Below are 8,072 nucleotides of genomic sequence, written 5' to 3' on the forward strand. Positions count from 1 at the left end.
ATGGTATCTGATCTGGAGCCTCTCATCATAAGTTCATACAAAGATATCAAAAGAGAGAAGAGAGAAGACCTCGAATAATTGTCTTTGGTGAGAAAACATTAAGTTAGTTTTTATTATAGCTAACCGAGAGAGAAATCGTGTAAATTAATTAGATTAAGTTTATAGTTTATATTATAGGGTGATTCTACAATGCACCCCCTTAAAATGGATGTATTGATGCACCCTCTACTTGTTTCGGTATCCAGAAAAGTTTTTTAGTCTAATTTTTTTCATATTCATGTACGTTATAGCTATTTAAGATATCCTACAAAATTTTAAGAAATTCGGAATAATTTACAATATAGAAAACAATGTTCAAACAGTCTATTTTACACGCGTATAAAATAAAATAGTCACGCGTGCAACACAATACTTGAACACAATTTTCGGTGTGTTAAACTTTTCCGAATTTCTTAAAATTTTGCAGGATGTCTTAAATAAGTATAATTTACATGACCATGAGAAAAAATTTGACTAAAAAATTATTTTGGATACTAAAACAGATAGAGATATATCGGTGTATCTCTTTTAAGGGGGTGCATTATAAAATTTCTCTATATTATATATAGTACGATTTGAGTTTTATTTAAATACACGGTTTATAAGATGATATTTTTGTATATTTTTTAAATTGATATTGCATTAAAAAATTAGAAAATAATAATAGAGTATAGAGAGATTTAGATAGATGTATGATTAATATTTTTTTAAAAAAAAATCATCTAATAATATATATTTTTTTTTAAAAAAAAGAATCACCCACTAATTTTTCATAAATCAAGAATTTAGTTATATAGCCACATTTTATATAGAATAGATATATTAGTTTTCTAAAAAATAAGTAACTAATTTAAAAAAAAAAAATCTATATTTAATTTAAAACGAATTAAAAAATCTAATTTAATAACTAACTATAAAAAAATATCTTTTATATCTTTTTCTCAAGAAACCTACGATAAAAATTTATATAATATAATTGTTACTCAAAAATAATTTATATATACACATGAAAAAGTTAGTTAAAAGTAACTGCATAAATTAATTTTTTAAATTTCAAACTCTATCCTATTTTATTTGATAGAATAGAAAAAATAATAAATAATATTGGTATTATTTAAATAATATTTCCAAACTCTATTTTATCTATTCGTTATATATAAATATAACATTAAACCAAAAATTGTATTTTTTTTCCAATTTTTAAATCATTTTTCAAAACCATATTTTTTTGAAAAAAAAAAAGTAAACTAAAATCTAATATAATGACCTACCCTATATATGTACATATAATATCTATAACTATAATATTAATAAATTAATTCATCCTTATAATTATAATTAATAAACTATAATAGTTTTTTCAATTACTTAATCTATTTTTTCATTTTTTAATAATTAAGTCCATAATGCCAATTAAAAATTAATTAACAAAATAATTAATAAATTTATGTCTAATAAAGTCTCAACAATATTTTTTTAAAAATATATAAAAAAAGTGAAAAAAAAATCCTAACTCTGACGATATAATTTATAATAATCAATAAAAAAAAATAATTACAAATATATAATTGAGTAGAGAATATAATTACAAATATTGTATAATGAGTTTTCAATCGATTTATAGATCATTCAACATTGGATAGTGAGTTTTTTTTTTTTTTTAATAAATTTCTCAATATTTTTAGATCTATTTTTTATAACTAATTTTTTTAAATAATTATGTAATTATAACTCATTATTTTATGTATTGAATAAACTTATTGGAGACAATAATTTGACGATCGACTATAAGTAGAATGCGGTAATGATATCGTGTGAAATAGAATGATGACAATAATTTTAAATAATCGAGTCATAAAAATAATATTGATTATGAGAAAGAATACAGTTCACTTAAATAATTCTTAGCAAATAATAATAATAATAATAATCTAATTTTTTTCTATATCACCATACTTATTTATTTTTATATTAATAATTAATTTTTAATAGAACAATTTAAAATTCTAGATATTATTTATAAATGGTATAAATATTAAGCATCTTAATAACTAATAATATAGCTTTTCGATTCTCCTATTAAAAGAATTTTATTATTTAATGAACAAATTATTAATTTTAATATTATTATGTATATGATCAATTTCTTAAGTTATTATTTATTAATTGATAAATACTTATTTGTATGATTGTACTGTGAGATTATTATGAATCATACATTATGAATTGAACAAAAAAAAAAAAAAAGCAAGTGTGAGATTATGTAGAAGAAGAAATTGGTGTGAGATTATGAATCAAATTTTTTCATAATACATTATTTTTATATTCCAATCATATAAAATTGATGTCATCATTGTTGTAGTTCTTATTGATATACTCAAATTTTTAAACTTAACACTCAATTTATCGTTTTGTTAGTTTATCAATAAAGTGCCACATGTAAATATAGTATTGGCCAAATTAATTATTCTTTAAAAAAATAATTTAAAAAAAATTAATTAAAATAAATTCATATTATTCAAAAAAGAAAAAAATATTATATACATATTAAATGAAATAAAAATCAATTTTTCTATCTTCTTCCAGCCATATTATCTTTACAGATTAACAATAAACTTTTTTTTGTAAGGAAATTAACAATAAATTTTGATTCTTGATTCAAATGCTATTTTTTTTTTAATTCTATTTTTATATATTCAAAATTCTCATTCCATAAACTTTCTACTAATATTTTTCAATCAATGAACTGAAAAGGTACACTTTAATTCCTGTATGAAAAATTAAACTCTCAATCTCAATAATCAATAGAAACAACATCAAATTTCAAGTTCTCAAAATCTATAAAACTAAATAAAAAAAAATAACAGATCTCATAAACACAAACTCAAACATAACCCCAGTAAAACACTAAAACTCAAACATTAAAAACACACACAATAAAATTCGAACTCAGAACTTAACACACTCTTTAAAATAAAAATTAAACTATAAATGAAGATTTATGCTACTATTTTTCGAATTCCAGTATTTATTAGCAACAAATTTAATTTTTAAGTATTTATGTTACAAATTTTTTAATAGTAATGTTAAAATTTTAATATAATTTTACTAAGTAATTATTATTAATTAAAATATACAATTTATTTTTTATATATAATTTAAAATATTTTATATATCCGCCGCAAAGCGCGAGATATTTACTAGTTTAGCATTAAAAATAATATTCCCTTAGTTTCTTTTTGGCGTCTATTCTTGCTTAAATAATTTGATTGAAAGTTTCTAAATTTAATTTAATTATACACAATGTTATAAATATTCATAAAAATATCTTAGTAATCTCTTTTAAAAGAAAATAGTAATAAATAAAATTATTTATGGTTTACAATCAAAATTACGGAGGATGGAAAAAAAATGAATAAATCTTTAAAGTTTATTTATTTTCTTATTATTTTATATTAAATATTCACCTCATTTAAAATAATCTTTTCTAGTTTCATCACTGCTCCTCGGATACTTATACTCAGTGATCATAATTTTTTTTATAGTTATCATATATAATATATAATTACATAATTACACAGTCAAATTTAATAATTATCTCAAATTACATTAAAATTCAATCACACCTGATTTCCAAATGCACCATAAATGTATTTGATTATAAGATATTGCACCAATGAATTTTATTTCAGTACCATCTATATAAAACTCATTTCTAAAATTGTACATATAATTTAGAAAATAACTATTTACAAACAATGATATTCGCAATGTTGCAAGCTACGATTTCTACCCTGTTAAATAGTGGAATGATACTGTTTAGTAAAATAGTATACAATTAGAGAGACAAAAATAGTTGGGAATTTTTTTAAAAGAAACTGTCTAAAATGATACATTTTTAACATTTTATTGACATACAGATTTTCAAACATGATTAATTTTTTTATGTTTTTCTTTCCAATTACATTTTTTATGAAACTCTATGAAAGCAGCATAAAACAACAAAGTACAAACAATATAGTATAAATTTTTTTGTAAAAATAACATAAAACAACAGTGTGTATTTTTGTTAAGAAATTGTGTATCAGTATTTTTGTAATATTTTTATCATTTTTGGTTAATTATGAAAAGAAAAGGCCAAAATAGTATGATATAACGCCATCATTTAGATTGGAATGGGCTATTCCTCCAAAACACAGATTAATATGGGCCTGCTATGTATTGCAGATTCTATTTGGGGTAAGTTGAAAAATACCACTTTTATTAATCAATTAATCAAACTTACCTCTAATTTTATATTTAATTGAAACATACCTCTTTTTATATGTATTGTACTCAAAATAACTTGACATAAGAGAGTCACATAGAGAGTATCTTGTAGTGACAGGGGCAAAATTGGTATAATATTTGAAAAAAGAGGTAAAAATAATAGACTTTAAAAAAGAAGGTAAAAATAAAAGAAGACAATATAAAAAAAGTATAGAGTGCAATTTCCTCATTCTCTATTGTGAAAATTACACTATATATGGGATTCTATAAAAAATTTGATAAATATGTTTAACTTTACCACCTTTATATGGCATTTGTCTAAATTTAAAGTTTTTTATGGTATTTCCTTTTCCACTTTTTGTGAATTTAATTTTGAAATCCTATATTTAGGTAAAAAAATCACAATCTCAACCCTAAACGCTACTCTCTCTCTCTCTCTCTCTCTCTCTCTCTCTCTCTCTCTCTCTCTCTCTCTCTCTCTCTCTCTCTCTCTCTCTCTCCAATCGGACTGAAACCGAAGGCCACACCGCTCAGTGGCTGCCTCTCTCCTTTCTTCTCTTTCTCTGACCACCATCAGTGGTAGCTCCGGTGACCAAATTCCTTCTCGACCACCGCTACTGCCTTTTGCCTTCTCTTTAAGTTTTTCACTGATCAACTCTTATGCTATTGCTCTTCAAGAAGAGACGACAAGTACTGAGTGAGTAATTCATTTTGGAAATTTATTTACATCAATCAATTCATTATACTCTATTTTTAAACCAATATTTTTTTTAACTTAATTTCATATCCACCATTGTTGATTACATGCATTTTTGTTTCCAATTTATTAGGGTTAAATACCAGGTTGAAAGAAAAAAGAGGAAGAGCTTAATCATACACAAATTAAGGTCAGCTATACTCATTCACTTGTGTATCTATTATCATTATTTTGAATTTTTGTACTATTTTCATTTTCATTTATCTTTAAGATAGAGTTTTTGATATTGTGCTCTTGAGTTTTTAGTATATTCTGTTTTTATGAATAAAAAAGTTTTGATTAAAACCTTATAGTTTGATCATTCATGGTATAAATGGCTAGATTTTGTGATTTGCCAAGTGAGGTTGTGGAGAAAATCATGTTTTTGGTACCTCCAGATTGTTTAGTACAGTTTAAATTGGTGAACAAGTTTTGGAATTTTTGTATTTCCACTTTCTTTGACATTCTAAAATTTGTGGCCAAACACCACCTCATGACCAAAATCTAGTCTTTTATGTCCTTACTTTGTTTCGTAGAGCCTTCCCCCGGTATCCCAGGTTGGCCTTTTGCTTCTTTTTGCTGATTCTCAATTTTTTCTTATGGTTCACATGTTTTGAGGATTTTATAATGGGGTTTTAATTTACTTTACATAACTAGTTTTTTTTTGTTTGCTATAATTGGTTTCTTGTTATAGTAGTTTAATTTTATAAGTCATTTCTTAAGAATTTTTACGTGGTATCTTAGTATTTTTTTTTTATATAATATATATTTTTTTTGTAAGTTTTCCATATTTTATTTATTTTTTATACGAGGGAAATTGGTTTTATAAGTTTTGTTAGAATTTTGTATGAGTTCACAAGGTTTTTTTTTATGGTTTTACAAGTTTTGTTATGATTTTTTTATAGAGTCAAAACTGGTTTCACAGGATTAACAAGTTCGAAACTGGTGGTTTCACATGTTTTGAGAGCTCTGTAATGAGTTGCTCTATTTTAGGATGTTATTGTGTATCTTTTATTTTAAGTTTCTTTTTATTATTTTATTTCTAGGTTTGAAACTTGTTTTCACACCTATTTTTTGTTTTTAGATTATTGTTGTTTATTGTGTGTTGCTTTGATTATATTTGTGATTAATATTTTTTATTTTTTGTATTTGCGTGTGTGTTTTTTTTTTTCTCATTTGGTTTCTGATGAAATTGGTTTCAGTTAACTTTTATTGTTTATCATTTATGTTTTGTTATGATTTTTCATATGGTCGAAACTGGTTTCACAAATTCAAAACTGGTTTCACATGGTTCACAAATTCAAAACTAGTTTCACATGGTTTACAAATTCGAAATTGGTTCCACAGATTTTAAGGGTTATGTAATGGGGTTGTTCCTTTTTTTTTTTTTTTTTTTTTTTTTTTTTATGTTATTGTAAATTTTTATTTTAAGTTTCTTTTTATTATTTTATTTCTAGGCTCGAAACTGGTTCTCACACTTTATTGTTGTTGTGTGACGAAACTCATTTTTGTTTGGTTTTTATAATGTTCATTGTTGTTGTAAGATGAACTGGTTTCGGTTTATTTTTTGTGTTTTGTTCAAATGGAATATGATTCCTCTAATAAGGATACAATGAAAGATGTTGCTAAAGATTCAAGTGTCGACTTTGAGAAGAAACTTTCTCTAATTAAAATTAAAATTCTTAGGAAGGTTATTCACAAGAAAAAAGAAAAAAGTAAATATGATCCAAATTTTAAGGATTTATCTTTGTTATGTATCTTTTTTTTTTTAAAAAAAAATATATTAATTTATTTTAATTTATCTTCTTATGAATGTTCAATTTTTTAGTTGGTTGTACTAAATAACTGATTTTCATGTTTAATTGTTGGTATGTTATTTTACGTAATTGAGGTTTATGTTTTATTTTTTCTTTTGTTATTTTAGGAAACTGGTTTTACTGTGTCAGATTTACGTAATTTACTTGCTTTATGTAACTAGTTTTTCTGTATCACTTTTTAATTGGTTGTTTAACATAACTAGTTTCAATAATTTAAATTTATTTATATGTTAAGAATTCTCTTGTGGTATGTTTTAATTTTTTTAATTAACTAGCTATTTCGTGTTTTAATACATCATTTTATTGTTTTAGGCTTCTTATGTTTTTGTTTCTATATTAATTATTAGTTTTGTTTAAGCTATCTAATGTAACTGGTTTTTGCAGTTTAATTGTTATTTTTTTTCTTTTAAGAACTAGTTTTTATGTTTCAATTTATATAATATAATTGGTTTATGCAATTTAATTATTAGTTTATTTTTTTTAAGGAAACTAGTTTTTATGTTTCAATTTATCTTTTGATTGTTTTAGGTTGTATTGGTAACTGGTTTCCCTATTTATTTATAATTTTTGTTGTTTTACGTAACTGGCTCTAATATTTTAGTTTTTGATTCGGTTGGTTTAAATAATTGGTTTCTCAGTTATAGTTTTAATTAGCTGATTATTGTAACTGGTTTCAGTGTATCAAATTCCAACGTCTAACACCAGTTACAACTCCAATGTCTAACAATGATGAGTTTCCAGTAATGAAGACAACTCCGACGAATTTTTTGATAATAATCTGACAACGATAACAACTTCATTGAATATTCTCATTTTATTTTCTACTTTTTTTGCGGTTAATATTTTATTTTAGTGGATAATGACTATTTTGGATAGTGACTGAGTTGATGATTAAATCTTGAAGCTTTTGAAAAGTTTTTAACTAATTTTATTTTGGTATTGTATTTGATTTGTTCAATATTCCATACAGTATCTAAAATATTAGTATGTAAAATTTATTTATAATTTTTGACATCCATAACATAACTGGTTTTTTTTCATTAAGATAACAACTCTAGCAATTTACTCTTATTCTATTTTCTACTTCTTTTGCGGCTAATATTATTGTTTAGTGGATAGTTAATGTTTTGGTAGTGTGTTGATGGTCTAATATTGAAATTTCTGAGAAGTTTGTAACTGGTTTTAATATTAGTATTGTGCTGGTATTAGTT

This window comes from Cannabis sativa, chromosome 1 (assembly GCF_029168945.1).
Source record: "Cannabis sativa cultivar Pink pepper isolate KNU-18-1 chromosome 1, ASM2916894v1, whole genome shotgun sequence".
NCBI classification, from domain to species: Eukaryota; Viridiplantae; Streptophyta; class Magnoliopsida; order Rosales; family Cannabaceae; genus Cannabis; species Cannabis sativa.